Here is an 18,930-nt window from a genome sequence, read left to right as displayed (position 1 = left end):
TATTCTGAAGTTATTTGGGTTTCATTAATACAAATGAAATACTAACTTTTGAGACCTATGTTTAGTGCCTGTAGGATAACCATCTTTGTTATTAAAGATTATTGATCATTTCTTATGTAAAGGGAGTTGTGAGTTCTGAAAATGTAGACTGTATTGTCGCAAAGAGTCAGACACGGCTGAGCAACTGAACTGACTGATTGTAAGATATGACTCTGGCCCTTCCATGGCTCATATTCTTTAGTGACATACGTATAAATCAACCAATCACATAGACATGTATGTACTAGGTATGCATGTGTAAAGAAAGCATGGAGGAGCATTACTGACTGTTAAATGTGTGAAATAGGCTAAAAGTGTCCTGGGAGTTCAAAGGAGTGGTGACCTTTATATACTGGGAGGCTGACTAAGGTTTATGGCTGCTCTGAACTTGAACTGATCATTGAAAGAAGAATGATTCTGAAACTAGTTCGGAAACACTAAATTGAAAATGGTAGACATTACAGTGGGGGAAATGGCAGTCTTGAGGGGGAAGGGAGATAAGCTTGGCATTTGCACAGTCAAAGGACAAAATAAGTTAACCAATTTAATGCAGCAAGTAGACCTAAGATGTGGTTGAAAGTGGCTTTGGAGAGCTATTTGTCCCTTTGTTTTTTTTATGAATGGATAAATATTTATTCATTTGCCCATGAGCTGCTGTGTTTCAGACATGCTCAGAGTAGCAGGCAAGCTATACTATATATGACAGGTATATAGCACAATTTTTGTAATATAGTGTAATTAGTCCCAAAAGGGTAAAAATAAGATATATACATATACCTTTACGTGAGTGTATATGTACATATAAAGGTATAGGGTGATGTAAAGGCAAATGTGACAACTCTGCATGATGGCATCAGGAAAATCCTTGAAAAGGAACATCAAAGTTGAGTAGATATCTTCTAGGCAGATGTGGAGAAGGACATTCCAAGGAGGGTAGATAACACTAGAAGCCTGGTGGTGAGTATATTTGGAATGCTTGGTTTGGTTGAAGGTGGGGAAGTTGGAGGTGCCATGAAGGCCAGTGATAACCAGGAGTTTGGGGTAGGTTGTGGGATTCCACTTAAGGATTTGGAGTAAGGGAGTCACATGTTTAGATCTTAGTGTACAATAAGTGGCTTCCCCGGTGGTTCAGACAGTAAAGCGTCTGCCTGCAATGCGGGAGACCTGGGTTCGATCGCTGGGTCGGGAAGATCCCCTGGAGAAGGAAATGGCAACCCACTCCAGTACTCTTGTCTGGAAAATCCCATGGACAGAGGAGCTGGTAGGTTATGGTCCATGGGATCGCAAAGAGTCGGACATGACTGAGCGACCTCACTTTATAGTAAGTACCCGGTCAACTGTATATAGAATAGCCAGGTGATGTTGAAAGCTGGAAACTAGTAAGAGTGAGAAGTGAGAAGAAGCTAGAGAGCCTGACCCAGGGTCCTAGCAGAGGAGACAGATTACAGTGTATTTGAGTGGACCTGCCCAACAAAGGGAGAAGGCAATGGCACCCCACTCTTGCCTGGAGAGTCCCATGGACAGAGGAGCCTGGTAGGCTGCAGTCCATGGGGTCGCAAAGAATCGGACACGACTGAGCGACTTCACTTTCACTTTTCGCTTGCATGCACTGGAGGAGGAAATGGCAACCCACTCCAGTGTTCTTGCCTGGAGAATCCCAGGGATGGCGGAGCCTGGTGGGCTGCTGTCTATGGGGTCGCATAGAGTCAGACACAACTGAAGCGACAGCAGCAGCAGCAGCAGCAGCCCAACAAAGGAATGAGTAATGAGGAAAAGCAAGTCCTGACCTCTGACTTTAGTGACTGGGTGATGGCGGTACTACTAATCAGAATAGAAAATACAGATGAGCTGCTTTTGAAAGGAAGATAGATGATTCCATTGTGATTATACTGCATCTGAAACATGTCTGATGGTGAATATACTGTACTGAGTTTGAATTATGTTCAGTTATGAATCCGTTACGTTCATGAGTGAGAAGTGAAATGTAACCACATTGTTTCAAGAAGGTTAATTTGGTGTTGGAACTTTAGGAAAATTTAATGAAAGCAAATTGAAGGTGAGGAAAGCCATTAGCAAAGTTTCTGTGGTGGATGCATGAGAACTGAGATCCCTAAATGAGGAGAGAGGCTGTGGGCTGGTGAGTGGAGAACAGCAGATGCTTGAGAATGGCAGCCCCTTGCTTTTCATGGTTTGGATTAAATGTAGTGGATCTTTTGTTCCAAGATTCCATGAAGACAGTCTTAATTGAGCCATCTCTGCCCTAGGTGCGGCACAGCCCTGGGCCTCAGAGGGCTGGCAGCATTGCTACCTGATCTTCCCAGGCTGTCCTCAGAACGAGTACACTATTTTGTTTTTGAAGAAGGAACATGGGTAGTTGCCCATGGGCCACATGTGAGGAGAATTGACACCATTAATTGCTTCCAAGAGATGAACTGGCCGTAGAAACCAAAAGGTCAAAAACTCCTATTAACCCACAGACCTAGAATGTACACAACTCAGACTGAAATGACTTTCTCAAAGACTGATCTGGACAAAGAAAATTTTGCCAAGGGCAAAAGTGAAGGAAAACTGTGCATAGCATTCCCCAGGGTCACTGGAAACAGTTCTGAAGCAGTAACATGGGATAATATGTCATTATTACTGAGCATACAGATTTGAGTCCAGTGTCAGAGGAAAGAGTTCCATGGTTTTGTTCCCATTGTTGTTATGTTCATGGTGTTTTTTTGTTTTGTTATGTTTTGTTTTGTCCTGTGGTCGCTGTTTGTAAAGGGTGACCACTTAGACACATGCCAAATGATTGAGATGGTATTTACATGAAATATTTCCATTTTAATAATTCTTTCTGATTTCTAGATGGAAGGCAATGTAGCCCTGGGGCATGTGTTAAGATGAATCACAGGTCTCAGAAATACTGTCCTAATGTGATACATTGGCTACAGAGGGAATTCACGTGTACTTATGGACACATTCTGGCATAATTAATGCCCCAAAACATAATTTTAAATGCCCAAATCATAATATATGTTCATACATTTTTCTTTTGAGCTCCTAGGTGTTTCTTAATCAAAACTCATCCCACTCTCTATCCATCTTCTTTTCAATCAATCAAAAAGAATTGTAGTTTTTAAAAAATAGAAAAATTGTCTAATTTCTCTTCTACTTCTTTTGTATAGTTTAAGCAGAAAAAAATCCCAAACCTGACTTGGTACTCTTTTCATTTATCCCAAAAACATGGGATGGGCTATTAAGTGGTTGTATGTTCATGCCATGGCGTCACCCTTCTTGCTTCCTTCTATAGCTCAACCAGTCCAGTCTTTTGTTGCTAATGACCCCCAGGTGCCTGGGGTCAGTCCTTCTCTTGTTCCTATTGTCTTGGAAGTCATATTGGTCATACATGTGGGCCATGGAATCAATTTTCTGGATAACTATCTAACACTTAATTTAATTTCTATAAATGTTGTCTGTGGAAAGAAAAAACCCTCTTTTTTTCCTTATCTTACTTGCATTGTTTTGAATCTAGCTGGCATGTAATATCCTTTGGCATCTGCAATGAAATTACCTTTATCATCTGTCAGTAATTTTCTTCCTGATAAAAGGAATGGGAAATGTTTGTTAGGATATACAATAGCACTCTTTTTGAATTGTTCAAATTATATAGAATTCTGTGCCAATGATGTTAGATAGTTCATTTACAATTTAAATTAATTTTCTTATCAAAATTATCCTTTCTTTTCTTGGCATACATAGCTGTGCCTTGTATACTTCTTCAGTGTAATTATGTGTTTACCTTTATTTATAGAATGTAGGGAGCATTATGCAGTTTTCTTTTTTAAAGATTTGTTTTAAGATTATGTTTTAAAATTTTATTTTATTGAAATATAGTTGATTTACAGTGATGTGTTAATATCTGCTATATAGCAAAGTGATTCCATTATACATATAATACATTATTTTTCATATTCTTTTCCATATGGTTTATCACAGTATACCAAATATAGTTCCCTGTGCTATATTTAAACTATGTATATGCTATAAATATAAACATATTCATATATGTCTATATGGATAAACTATAGTAGGACCTTGTTGTTTATCCATTCTATGTTTAATAGTCTGAATCTGCTGACCCCAAACTCCAAATCCATTCCTCCCTCTCTCTCCTCCCCCTTGGCAGCCACAAGACTGTTTTCTGTGTCCATGAGTCTGTTTCTGTTTCAGAGATAAGTTCATTTGTGTCGTATTTTAGATTCCACATATAAGAGATATCATATAGTATTTGTCTTTCTCTGTATGACAGACCTCACTTAGAATGTTAATCTCTAGGTCCATTCATGTTGCTTGCAAATGGCATTATTTCATCTCAATAATTATTTTTAATGAGAATTTATGAGCCTCTGAAACCTCATTCTATAGAAAATAGACATTCAATATAGGTAAAATTTTGTTTCCTGAATACAGTGTAAAGTAAAATAAAATTTACTTTTTATTTATTTATTTTCAAAATTTACTTTTTAAAAAGATTTTCTGTTACTGAGTTAATAGTATTACATTTTGTTCAAAAGTATGTGAATTTAAGAGCATTCTTTTTTATAATGGAGCTACTGTTGATTCATAAAACCATTCAGTGCCACAAAATCAGCACCATAGTGTCAAACTTACAATAAATTAGAAAGTGAAGAAATTCTAGGTTGTAAAACTAGATCTGATGCAAAATTTTGCCTGGTCACTTTATTATGCCTGCGTGCCTCAGCCAGGGAAGACACTTGTGGTTCTCTGAACTGCCCCTTTCACCAAGTCCTGTTACAGTACTGCTCTGCTCCTTGTTTAGCACAACGTGGAACCAAGCCATTCTCTCCAAGGGTCCCATCTTACCCAAGGCTGTATTTGTTCTTTATTTCTGGGTTTTATTGGCATATATGTATGACATGAGGGCCTTTATGTAAAATAGATGTTTATTATAAAAATAGCATCTGGGATCTTCTATGCTTGTATTCCACAAAGACAAATTATTTTAATTTCATATAATATATTTTAATGTCTTCCCAATGGTGATGGCCCTTCTTCAATATTTAATAAGGTAAACTTAACATAGTGTTATAAAAACAACTGAGAATAATCAAAATATGCCCTCAGCAGAATTTTTTATATCAAGTTTCTTCCTTCCTTCCCTCCTTCATTTCTTTTCTTCCTGTTCATGCTTATAAAAATGTTTTGGAAAGGATTAAATTTGTATGTAGACAGTAATATCTTAGCAGTAGAATTGAATATTCCCAGTGAGACCGAAGGGCTTCCCTAGAAGCTCAGTTGCCTGCAATGCAGGAGACACTGGTTTGATTCCTGGGTCGGGAAGTTCCCCTGGAGAAGGGATAGGCTACCCACTCCAGTGATTTTGGGCTTCCCTGGCAGCTCAGATGGTAAAAAATCCACCTGCATTGCAGGAGAGCTGGGTTGGGAAGATTCCCTGGAGGGGAGCGTGACAACCCACTCCAGTATTCTTGCTTGGAGAATCCCATGGACAGAGGAGCCTGGTGGGCTATAGTCCATGGGGTTGCAAAGAGTCAGATTCTATTGAGTGACTAGGCACAGCACAGCACATTGATACCTATTCTAAAAACCATTATGTCCTACTATTAATAATAGTCATCTTTTATGAAGCTTGCTCAGTGCTAGACATGTTCTAAGCACTTTACACGTTTTATCTCTTATCATCCTCTCAGTGACCTGGTATTATCCTCATCATCACCCATGGACACACAGCTAGTTAAATGGTAGAATAAGGATTCAAAAACCAGTTGAGTCTAATTCCAGAGCCTGTGTGCTTTACCGCCACGCCTCTGCTTAGACAAAAGAGGTACCCACCCGCACGCTTGATTAGTTAAGAAGGGACGCCCTTGGCCTTGGGAGTTCTGGTCAGTGTGCTTTGTGTACAAGACAAGGCCTCATAGGGAGGTCAAAGCTATTACCCTGCTGCCCATTCTATCAAATAATAAATCTAAATGCTATCAAGGTTGTTACACTGCACCTGCCGTGCTAAATATCCAGCCCACGTTCATGCATGTCGGATAGAATATGTGGGTGCTACATTCTAGGCTAAACAGTCTAATATGTTAGGGGAGCTTGCCTGCTTCAAGGTGGTGTTGCTGTCTTTTGTGAGGCTGATTATATCTAAAAAGAAGTTCTTGTAACTTTAGTGTCAGTGTGGTTTCCTCACAGGTATGACATCAACATTAACAGAAATAGTCATGATGAAGGTTTGTTGTCTGTACCTTGTCATCACCACCCCTCATCCAGCCTCTTCCCTCCCAGAGCTCTTCCACAGGAACCCAAAAAGCCATGTTTTACTCACAGAGGATTACGAAGGCACCCAGCTCTACTGCTTCCCAGAGATGACCTGGCCTCTGCTTTAGATGTGACTTCCCCTCTTTTCCCTGCTCCCTTCCCATCCTAACCCTGTGTTTGCATTTTAATAGAAGGATTTGGAAAATAGCTTGAAAATCTGAAAGAAGGAACAGTTAAACCTTATCATTAGATTATTGTAGTAGAATTCCTTGCATAGGGAAGTTACCTTTTTTTTGGCCAGAGGGATCCTGTCCCACTAATCTTGCAATCAACATCCAGTAAAACTACCCACTCGTAAACCTCCCACCCACTTAGATTGTAGTTATCTCAGTGATAACTTTTACAGAATGATCATGATAAATACACAAACTTTTGTTTAAATAAAACCAATAGTTATAACGTATGGCAAGTTTAGGACTAATATATACACACTCAGTTCAGTTCTGTTCAGTCGTGTCCGACTCTTTAAGACCCCATGGAATACTGCATGCCAGGCTTCCCTGTCCATCACCAACTCCCAGAGTTTACTCAAACTCATGTCCCACAGAGTCGGTGATGCCATCCATCTCATCCTCTGCCATCCCCTTTTCCTCCTGCCTTCAGTCTTTCCCAGAATCAGGGTCTTTTCCAATGAGTCAGTTCTTCCCATCAGGTGGCCAAAGTACTAGAGTTGCAGTTTCAGCATCAGTCCTTCCAATGAATATTCAGGACTGATTTCCTTTAGGATGGCTGGTTGGATCTCCTTGCAGTCCAAGGAACTCTCAAGAGTCTTCTCCAACACCACAGTTCAAAAGCATCAATTTTCTGGTACTCAGCTTTATTTGTAGTCCAACTCTCATATCCATGCATGACTATTGGAAAAACTATAGTTTTGACTAGGACCTTTGTTGGCAAAGCATTGTCTCTGCTTTTTAATATGCTCTGTAGGTTGGTCATAGTTTTTCTTCCAAGGAGCAAGTGTCTTTTAATTTCATGGCTGTAGTCACCATCTGGAGTGATTTTGAAGCCCCCAAAAATAAAGTCTGTCACTGTTTCCATTGTTTCTCCAGCTATTTGCCATGAAGTGATGGGAACAGAGGCCATGATCTTAGTTTTCTGAATGTTGAGTTTTAAGCCAGCTTTTTCACGCTCCTCTTTCACTTTCATCAAGAGGCTCTTTAGTTCTTCTTCACTTTCTGCCATAAGGGTGGTGTCATCTGCATATCTGAGGTTATTGATATTTCTCCAAGAAATCTTGATTCCAGCTTGTGCTCCATCCAGCCCAGCATTTCTCGTGATGTACTCTGCACATAACTTAAATAAGCTGGGTGACAATATATAGCCTTGACATACTCCTTTCTGGATTTGGAACCAGTCTATTGTTCCATGTCCAGTTCTAACTGTTGCTTCTTGACCTGTATACAGATTTCTTAGGAGGCAGATCAGATGGTCTGGTATTCCCATCTCTTTAAGAATCTTTCACAGTTTGTTGTGATCCAAAGCCAAGTCAAAGGCTTTGGTATAGTCAATAAAGCAGAAGTAGGTGTTTTTCTGGAACTCTCTTGCTTTTTTGATGATCCAGCAGATGTTGGCAATTTGATCTCTGGTTCCTCTGCCTTTTCTAAATCCAGCTTGAACATCTGGAAGTTCACAGTGCACATACTGTTGAAGCCTGGCTTGGAGAATTTTGAGCATTACTTTGCTAGCATGTGAGATGAGTGCAATTGTGCAGCAGTTTGGGATTGCCTTTCTTTGGGATTGGAATGAAAACAGACTTTTTCCAGTCCTGTGGGTAGCGTGGATATATACACACTACTATATATAAAATAGATAACCACCAAGGACCTAGAATATACCACAGGAAACTATACTTAATATTTTGTAATAAAAGATAGAGGCGTCCCTGGTGGCTCAGACAGTGAAGAATCTGTCTGCAATGTGGGAGACCCAGGTTTGAGCCTGAGTCGGGAAGATCCCCTGAAGAAAGGAATAGCAACCTGCTCTGGAGTATTTTTGCCTGGAGAATTCCATGGACAGAGAAGCCTGGTAGGCTAAATAAAGGAAAAGAATCTGAAAAAGAATATATATGTATAATATATATAATAAATGTGTGTATATATATTTTTATATATCACTCCATGTTGTCCTACTCTTTGCAACACCCTAGACTGTAGCCCGCCAGGTTCCTCCGTCCTTGAGCTTCTCCAGACAAGAATACTGGAGGGGGTTTCTGTGCCCTCCTCAGGATCGAACCCATATCTCCTATGTCTCCTACATTGACAGGCAGGCTCTTTACCACTAGTGCCACTGCACCAAAATACTGGCAGGCATGTAGGAGGTTCTTAATTTGCTCAGTGAATGAATTCATGAATGTAGACTTATAAAAATTTGAAGATCAGCCCTTTGCCCAATTATGTCATTAGCTGAATAAATTTCACTTCACTTTTCCAATTTCCCAGAGTTCCTCTATGTCATGGTTTAGAACTTGACTCACACGTTCTCTGCTCACGCGACCTAAGGGTATTGTGGCTTTCCATTGTTAAATGCAGAGGTGGAGTTGGAAAACAATCAAAAGAAATGTCCCTCTCATTTTTTGGAACACATGAACAAATCTAGCATTTGTTTTTTAGAGAACAAATGTTCTTTGCAAAGAATAGACGCTGTTCCCCAAATCTTTGAAGTATGTCACTGATCTTTAACCAGTAGCCGGAGAAGCAGGAATCCTAGTGACAAACATGGGCTTTGTTGGGATGAAAGCGAATCATAAGTTTACAAAAACTGATTGGGCATTTATTTGGCTTGTGACTAATGCCTGGCAGGGACACAGAGGAGGCTCTTCACTAGCCCAGCCACATATATTTTAAGTAAAGACCCTTGTGCTCAAAGACATTCAGTTTTTTTGCCTAGTGTTCTCTTTTGGATTAAAATAAAGCATCGCTTGAGATATAAATAATAATAATCATGCCAAAGTCACAGCAGTTCCTCTAATGGTAGAGGGAAACAGATTACTTGGGGAGGGGGATTATCGTTGTTTATTTTTACAGGGTTTTTTTTTTTTTTCAATAATTCATTTAATTTGCTAGTTGTAAAATCCACTATAAGAATCAGAGCAGTGTTCCTAACTGTCTCCCAATTGCTGGTTCTGGGTTTTGTGGCACAAATGTTGAAGCCAGTGTGTTTCCTGTCAATACAATAAAAAACCTTCATCACCCTGAGGGCTTACCCTAGATGCAGGATTGATGGAGTGGTTTCAGGATGCTACGAGTCTCCCATCGTCCCCTTCTCTCTTAAAAACATTCCCCAGCCTACCGGCTAATACCTAAACCTCTCCTGCTAGAGTTTGGTTTCCTTAACTCACTGCTGTGTTTACTGAGCTGCTACTGCTTCAATCAAGTATCGGACGCATGAGTGGGAAAGACACCAGGATACCAGATACCTGAGGGGAGAGAGAAAAGTTAGCGCCTTTGTAAGAAAAGGGACACGACTGAAGGTGGAAGAGAGAAACTTTCCCAGCCTTGAGGTTTTACAGAGCGCCAGCCTCATCCACTGGTTATAGGGATAAAAATTTCTTTGAGGACCGAGGGTCTTTACTTAAAATGTATGTGGTTGGTCCAGCCTACTGCATTGGTTATAGGGATAAAAGGAGGCCCATTGTTCGGAAACCCATGGTTCCCTGAGTCGTTGTCTTGTTTCTACCCTCCTTCTAAAGGCCTTGAAGTGTGCCAGAGAGCATCAGGCAGAAGTGCTCATTTCTACCAGTAACCCAGTGAAATGGAAGTAATGTTGCTTCTTGCAAACTACCTCCACGAAGACTGAGCTAGCTCCCTGCACTCCCTCAGCAAGCAGGCCTAGAGGAGCCCTGTTCAAGCAAAGTCATGTGCAGAATTCCAGAGCGCAAAGCAGAGAAGAGCTGAGCTGCTCTGGAGCCCCGCCTGCGGGCCTCTCCTCTGAGCCCTAAAGAGGCTCTGTCCTATGATGCTGGCCCCTGGTGCAGGATGCTGACGACAGAGGCACTAGGGTGGTTGTCACAATGCTGTTCTCCATCCATGGAAACAGACAGTTTAAGGTTATCTTCAAGCGCACAGACTCAGGAGTCAGATAGCCTGGTCAGACACTGAGTCCTGACTTTGTCAGTAACAAGTAAGGAAAATGCAGAAGCAATTAACTGCAGTAGGCCTCACTTTCCTCATTTGCAAAATGGGTAAACACTCAGTTTAGGAGGGCTTCACAGGGCTTCCCTTGTGGCTCAGCTGGTGAAGAATCTGCCTGCAATGTGGGAGACTGGGGTTTGATCCCTGGATTGGGAAGATCCCCTGGAGACGGGAAAGGCTACCCACTCCAGTACTCCAGTCTGGAGAATTCCATGGACTGTTTATCCATGGGGTCGCAAAGAGTTGGATACAATTGAGCGACTTTCATTTTCACTTTCACCAGATACAGAGTAAGCCCTCAGTAGAGAGTAGTTGTTGTTCTAAAGATAAACTAAAAGTGAAAGTGAAGTCATTCAGTCGTGTCTGACTCTTTGCCACCCCATGGACTGTAACCTACCAGGCTCCTCCATCCATGGGATTTTCCAAGCAATAATACTAGAGTGGGTTGCCATTTCCTTCTCCAGGAGATCTTCCCGACCCAGGGATTGAACCTGGGTCTCCTGCATTGTAGGCAGACACTTTACCATCTGAGCCACCAGGGAAGTCTAAACTCAGTCTCAAATTAGGAATTTGGGATCAATGTATACACACTACTGTATAGAAGACAGGTAAACAACAAGGACCTAATGTATACAACAGGGGATGCTGCTCAATATTTTGTAATAATTTATATTGGAAAAGAATCTGAAAAAATATATATGTATATATTTTTGTTGTTGTTCAGTCACTAAGTTGTGTCGGACTCTTTGTGACCCCATGGACTGCAGCACTCCAGGCTTCCCAGTCCTTCACTATCTCCCAGAGCTTGCTCAAGTTCATGTCCACTGAGTTCATGATGCCATCCAACCATCTCATCCTCTGCTGCCCTCTTCTCCTTTCACTTTCAATCTTTTCCAGCATCGGGGTCTCCTCAATGAGTCCGCTCTTTGCATCAGGTGGCCAAAGTATTAGAGCTTCAGCTTCATCATTAGTCCTTCCAATGAATATTCAAGGTTGATTTTCTTTAGTGTTGACTGGTTTGATCTCCTTGCAGTCCAAGGGACTCTCAAGAGTCTTCTCTAACACCACAATTCAAAAGCATCAATTCTTTGGTGCTAAGAATGGTCCAACACTTTGGCTTTTTTATGTTCCAACACTCACATCTGTACATGACTACTGAAAAAAAATATATATATATCTAAATATATATGTATAAGTGTGTGTGTGTGTATATATATATAACTGAATCACTTTACTGTATACTTGAAACTAACACAATGTTATAAATTAACTATACTTCAATTGAAAAAAAGAACAGCTCGGTCCCAATTGATATAGAATTCTTCAATTTTAGGGGAGAGAAAAATGAAATTAGTAGATTTAATAGAGGATGAAACTGTGAAAGTCTAGCCATCACTGAATCACTTTTCTTCCACTCTCAGCCTCTGTTGTAAAGACTAGTTCTGTCCCAAATTATGTACGGGTAGTGATTGTGGCCCTTGTTAGCTATAGACAAAAAGTTGCTTCTGTATGATGATGCAAATGTGGATTTCAGGGATGCTAATGTTCTAATGAGCCAGAAGTTAATGAACAGGAAACTGAACAAATGGGGCAAACCACTTGGCACCAGGGATGGCTTCAGGGCAGGAAGTACAGAAAGGAGGAAGTGATTTGGAAGGACCGAAGGGTGGGCTGCATGTGGGGCTACTTCTGGACCAGCTGAGAGCAGGCCTGCCTGTGAGCTGAAGGAAAAACACAAGTACACCTTCTATTCCTTGCCCAGCAAATCAAGTTAGAGCTGAAATACCCAAGAGCTTTCCCATCGCACAAAGGGTCTGAATGCCATTTGTGTGAACCCTTGACTGTATTGCTTTTGTCCTGTTTACTCTTGGTTTAAACATATTAGTTCTGTTACCCAGAGAGATGGCAGGTTTCTTCATGGTGAGGGCCATACCTTCTGCATTTTATCCCTCTCCCAAGGTGTCACCGCCTAGCAGATATACTTGTATAAGAGGAGGAAAGCACAGGAAGCCACTTTAGATACTGCAAACAAGGGAATGTATTAGAAGGGCTGGAGCTCCAAAAAGAGGGAGTGGGGAGAGAGAGAGACAGGGGTGGCGGGGTGGTGTTGAAGGAGCAAAAAGCAAGCAGTGGTGATTCCTAAGGTCAGAAGTAGCTAACCTGCCTGGGCTGGTGCCCATGAACTTGATCTTGCTGCTGCAGGTGGGTTGAAACACTTGACATTGGTTCTACTCAAGAAGTGTTCTCTCTACCAGAGTTGGAACCTATAAGAAAGCCCTGGGCCTTCCCAGGCTGCTGGAGTCCAGAATTGTACCAGTCCTGCTGCTGCTTCAGCAGCTGCCATCAGCTGCCTTGTTCTGAATCAGAAGAAATAATCTTCCGTCTCTATTATGCTTCGGTATTGCCCACAAATACCACCAGTAAGGAAAACCCCATGGAAAGATAGTTGGTCAAGGAGCATGGAAATACAGTTTGCAGAGATGGAGCAGGACAAAGTGTAATGGGACAGTTGTGGGGCTGAAAGACAGCCCCACATCATTAGCACGCTTGTCATAATGGAAACACCACTCGATTTAATAGCAGAAGACCTGAAATCAAGCCCATCTCTAACACTCAGTGGTCATGTGATCTTGTGTAAGATACAGGTTCAGTATTTTGCACCTCTCTGTGCCTCAAATTTTTTGCTTGTAAAATGAGGATAATAATAGTACTACCTCACCGTGTTGCTGGGGGCGCTAAATGAAATGATACATATGGAAACCATTTAGAAATGATCAAGATCTCTGTGAATATTAGGTACCTTACACAGACCTGTTAGTTATCAAATTCACTGTTTATGAGGTAATCATTAAGGACATTTTTATAAACTGGAAAAGATTTATACCAGTCTGTCAATATGCTGCCTGCATGTAGATTTCCTTTATGATACTGAACAATTACTAAATTGGGGGAGATGTGAGATCAGTGGTACTTGTCAATTTAGCAGATTAAAAAAATTCAGCAATTCTCTTTTGATGGGTCACATCCAAAGATAAGCAGCTGAGCCCTCTTAGCAGCAGGAAGGAAGGGCAGCAAGCCTTGGGTTACACAAATGAACTTATTAAGGGGATTTATAAAGCCATCTAGTTAATCAGAAAGGAGGGGAGTGAAAAGAGCCTTTCTTAGCCAAGCCGGGATCACCCGCTGGACAATTAGAAGCACAGTTTTCATTAGGCTGTTGTAGTCCTCGGCTGGGGTCAGGCCTGTGAGCTAGGATACAGCTGGCTGGTGGAGACAGTCCTGCTGTAATTAATCACAAGGGGGTGGAAACCAAGGATGAGGCGTTCACACTCTTTGATTTCGAATGGCCCCTGTTCCACTGCATTGACCTGCGGTGCCTGTGTTGACCTCTGTTAGATTTCTGTGAATTGTGGCATGTTAGGGCCTCACTTACAAGTTGCCAGTGGAGTTGTTTAGGTAGTCCATTGATTTTAGCCTTGATGGGATGAAGATTGGGTTAAATTTCTTTAAGATATTAGAGTAAAATGCTAAGTCAAGTAGGAGGTTAATGGATTTAGCTATTAATGTGTTTTACACCGGTAATATCAACAGCAGCTAATTCTTTCTTGTGTCAGATGCTTTCTCTGTGTCAGATACTGTTCTAAGCGCTACACTAACTCACTTAACCTTCATAATAACCCTATGAGGTAGGAACTGTGGTGCCCATTTTTACAGATGAGTAAAAATGGCATATAGACCTATAGGACTTTGTGTAGGTCACAGTAAGTGGGGGACTCAGCTTTCAACTCAGATGAGGCTGGTTCCAGTGCATTTATATTTTCTTAACCACTAGAAAGTACTGTCTCTTGAAAAATGGAAACTTCTTTCACATCCCTAGTTGTCTGGTGATGGTTCACTGAAGTGAATGTGTCATATTTAATAGCACACATTTCTGTAAATAAATCACTGTCATGAATTGATCAGTTTTCCAAGACTCAAATTGCATCAGCATTTTAAGATTGTTCTTTCGGATGTTATTATTTTAATATTCTAACTTACTGAGAACTAAAGTTCCTAAACTATTTCTTCACCAAAAAAGAAAAAAAAAAAATGTATTGTATAAAAGGACCAGAATAGGCATCTGGTGCCAAGAAAAACTTGGACATGTGTTTTTCAGGTAAGGAACCAGTGCAAAGAAGACCCATAGGTACTTGGTAGCAGCTCAGGGTCTAGACAGCATGAGGCCTTGGATACCATCTTTAGCCCCAGATTCTTGGGGCTACACAGAAATACACAGTACTTTTAAGTGAGTCACGGCCACTTTTAAAACAGTTGGCTTTTATATTAAAAAAAATTGTATTTCTGCCTTTAAAAACAAATCAAGTGGTCTGGCAACACTGGGTTTGTATTTCCCTGACAACAGTCTGCTGGAGTTGGTAACAGGCGCTCAGCTGCCCAGAAAGCAGGGCCTGAGTCTCTAGTCCTTTGCTGGGCAGATTCACTCTTCAGCTACTTGGCCCCCTTAAGCATTTTAGTTTGAGACCATTAGTTTGGAACAAAGATGTCCTGATTCCAGTCATCTTCTTTTTACAGGACTAAATGGATCTTTCAGAAAATTATAGCTATTTACAATTCAGATACTTTTAAAAAATATTTTTAGTTTAAGAGTATAATCAGGTTTCAGTTCCTCTTATGGGGTGAAAAGTTGTGTCTCTTCATTTCCTCCCACCCCCTCCTTTCCTCTTTAAAAATGTGTAATGGTGCATTAGTTTCATGCAAGGGCAAAAGGAACTTTGATTATTGTCCTCATTTATACCAAATAAATAGATACATATATAACAAATACATTTAAAAACTGGTGGTACGTTGAAGAAGATATGCTGATGACAAACATGTGAAAAGATGCTTCACATCTTGTCATCAGGAAAATGTAAATTAAAACAAAATAATTGCATGGACCATATACCCCAAATAGACAAAGCAATCTCAAGAAAGAAGAACAAAGCTGGAGGCATCATACTTCCCATTTTCAAAATATGAAGCTATAGGAAATCAATCAGTATAGTAGGGATCAATGGAACAGAACAGAGAGCCCAGAAATAAATCCATGCATGTATGATCAATTAATTTACAACAAAGGAGCCAAAAAGTTACATGGGGAAATGACAGTCTCTTCAACAAGTGATATTGGGAAAACTGGACCACTGTGTTACACACACACACGCACACACACACACACACACACAGAGGAATATTATTCAGCCATAAAAAAGAATGAAAATTTGCAACAACATAGACAAACCTTGAGTGTATTATGCTAAATACCATAATGAGACAGAGAAAGACAAATGCTATATGATCGCCCATGTAGAATCTTAAAAAGTAACTAAAATTTTAAAAGCTCATAAATACAGAGAACAGATTGGTTGCTAGAAGTTGGGGTAGAGGGTAAGTGAAATAGGTGAAGGGAGTCAAAGGTACAAAATTCCGGTTAAAGATAAGTCATAGGAATGTTAGGTAAAACATGGCAACTATTGTTAATACTACTGTATTGCATATCTGAAAAATGCTAAGAGATTGTAAAGGTTTTTGTTACAAGAAAAAAAACCCTGTAACTATTGATGATCACAGATGTTAACTAGACTTATTGTGACACTGATTTGCAATATATATATATATATATATACATACACACACTTATACTGAATCATTATGTTGTACACCTGAAACTAATATAATGTATTTTGCTTATACCTCAGTTGAAAAAAAGAAACCAAAAAAACCCATCTAGAGAAATAACATACCACTACACAACTATCAGAATGGCCAGACTCTGGAAAACTGAGAGCATCCAATGCTCATGAGGTTGTGGAACAACAGGAACTCATACATTGCTGGTGGGAATACAAAATGGTACAGCCACTTTGGAGGACAGTTTGGTGGTTTCTTACAAAACTAAAACATACTCTTACTATATGATCCAGCACTTGTGCTCCTTGGTATTTACCCAAAGGAGTTGTAAACTTCTATCCACATGAAAACCTGCACACAGATATTTATAGAATCTTTATTCATAATTGCTAAAACTTGGAAGCAACTAAGATATTCTTCAGTAGGTGAATGGATGAATAAACTGTGGTACATCCAGTCAATAGCATGGTTCAGGGCAAAAAAGAAATGAGCTATAAAATCATGGAAAGATATGTAGAAAACTTAAATGCATATTACTAAGGGAAAGAAGCCAATCAGAAAAGGCTACATATTATGATTTCAAGGATTCTGGAAAAAGCAGAACTACGGAGACAGTTAAAGGTCTGTGGTTGCGCGGGGTCGGGATTGTACAGAAGAGGTGAATAAACAGAGCACAGAGGTTTTTTTTTAGGGCAGTGAAAATACTTCCTCTTTATATTATAATGGATACATGGCATTATACATTTATCCAAACTTATAGAAGGTACAACACCAGGAATGAGCCCTAAGGTAAATTATGGAAGTTGAATGACTATGATGTATCAATGCAGGTACATCACAGGTAACAAATGTATCATCTTGGAGGGGGGTGGGTGTTGATAACAGGGGAGGCTATATGTGTGTGGGGGCAGATAATACATGGGAAATATCTGTACTTTCCTGTCAATTTTGTTTTGAACCTAAAACTGCTGTAAAAAATAAAATCTTAAACTTTTTTTTAACCAAAACACTATTGATACTGTCACTAACCAGTCTTTGTGACCCATGTTTAACTATCAAGAAAGACACATTTGAGAAATAAACTATTTGAAATCAGCTTATCTTTCTCTACATTGTTATGCCAATCATTAAATTGTATTAATTTCTGATTTTCTAATTATGTCTCATCAGGCTTATGACTTCTGAGCATTTGCTTGCTATCTGGCTATATTTAATTCAAAAATAATTTGTATAATGAAACTAATTTTATTTTCCCTTGAGATACTGCATTTTTAATTACTGAGAAGAGAGTCAAATTAAATAATATTTATCCAAAGTAAATGTAGGAAATAATAAAATATTTCCATGGCAGGTTTAACTCAAAACACTCATGTATACCAATTAATTTGGTGTTAGATTAGAGGTATATGGAAGAGGGGGTTGCCCAGAAACACAGCTCTTTTCTTTTGATCTTGTGTATTTCATCTGCCAACAGCTGAGCAACTTGATCCTGAATCTGCCAGTTTTCTCTGTGGATCCATTGGAAATGTGGCTAATCCCAGGCGGTTTTGTTCATGCTCATGTACAGATTGCTTTCAGAAAGTGCCCAGATGTGCACAATAAGTCCAGCTTTGTAATGCCATTTATCTGGCAACAGAAGTGCTATTTGCAGTAGTTAACTATCTTTTTTACATTTGCCATGGTCCAGTAGTGTTGCAGAGCTTTGTGGCATCCGGTAGCTAGTGACTGACAATCAGCAGATTCTAAAGCCTTTTCAGAACCCTGAAAGAATAGATAATGATAGTGTACAATGCTGAAATGATGAAAGGAATAATGGATACTCAAATGTTGATGCAATTCAGCTTCCTCAAAACGATTACAGTTCATTTTCTTTGATTAGTGTTGTTCAAGTTTTGACTTTAATTCTTTATTGTTTAACTTCTGGAAGATGCCATTCAGGAAAACATTACCACACAAAATCCATCAGAAATGTTTAGACAGTTGTCATCACAAAGAGTTGAAATGCCTGCTTTGTTCTCTTCCATTGACCCTACTCTGTCCTACACTGATGGTTGCTGATTCGACTTTTTAAGGACATAATTGATTTCTTTTTAAATGTTTGAGAGAGATGGTTTTCAGCTTTGGGATCAGATAGGAAAGGCGCTGTGCTGACAGAAAGCTGAAGAAGAGTGAGTTAAACAAAGTGGTAGTATTTTTTACTTAGGACAGAGAAGTTCGGTAGTTTGTGGCTCAAGTGACCTTTGAATGTTGACCTCTGAGACTTTGGGATGAAATGGAGTCTTCAAAATTTGACAAGATTAATGTACAAGCCAACCTGTTACCTAGAACCCTCCAAATTTATGTTTATTGTACTGTGTGCTCAGTTGTGTCTGACTCTTTGTGACCGCAGGAATTGTACTCACCAAGCTTCTCGGTCCATGGGATTTCTCAGACAGGAATACTGGAGTGAGTTGCCTTTTCCTTCTCCAGGGGATCTTCCTGAGCCAGGAATTCAACCCAGATCTCTTGTGTCTCCTGCATTGCAACTGGATTCTTTACCTGCTGGGCCATCAGGGAAGTCCTTATGTTTATTAACACCATAGATTTGCCCCCTATGTGGGAAATGCATCCCTTCTTCTTCCTGGCCTTCCTTTCAGGAAAGAAGGAGCTCCAGAATACCATTTTTATTTTAGTTTATTTTAGTTTAGTTTAAATTACAGTGGTTCTCAAACTTTAGTGTGTAGCAACATCACCAAGGGTTTATTGCTATACC

The 18,930-nt window shown here is 40.0% G+C and overlaps 1 protein-coding gene and 1 non-coding gene across 2 annotated transcripts in view; one reads left to right on the top strand and one right to left on the bottom strand.

Moving 5' to 3' along the window:
- Positions 1-18,930, top strand: part of NRCAM (neuronal cell adhesion molecule) — a 321,909-nt gene that overhangs the window by 165,832 nt on the left and 137,147 nt on the right. The window lies entirely within an intron of this gene.
- TRNAC-ACA (transfer RNA cysteine (anticodon ACA)) lies at positions 10,979-11,050 on the bottom strand. The gene has a single exon. It is a non-coding gene; the product is annotated as a tRNA-Cys (tRNA).

The sequence above is a fragment of the Muntiacus reevesi genome, chromosome 6 (genome assembly GCF_963930625.1).
Source record: "Muntiacus reevesi chromosome 6, mMunRee1.1, whole genome shotgun sequence".
NCBI lineage: Eukaryota > Metazoa > Chordata > Mammalia > Artiodactyla > Cervidae > Muntiacus > Muntiacus reevesi.
This window is presented reverse-complemented; position numbering and strand designations above follow the sequence as displayed.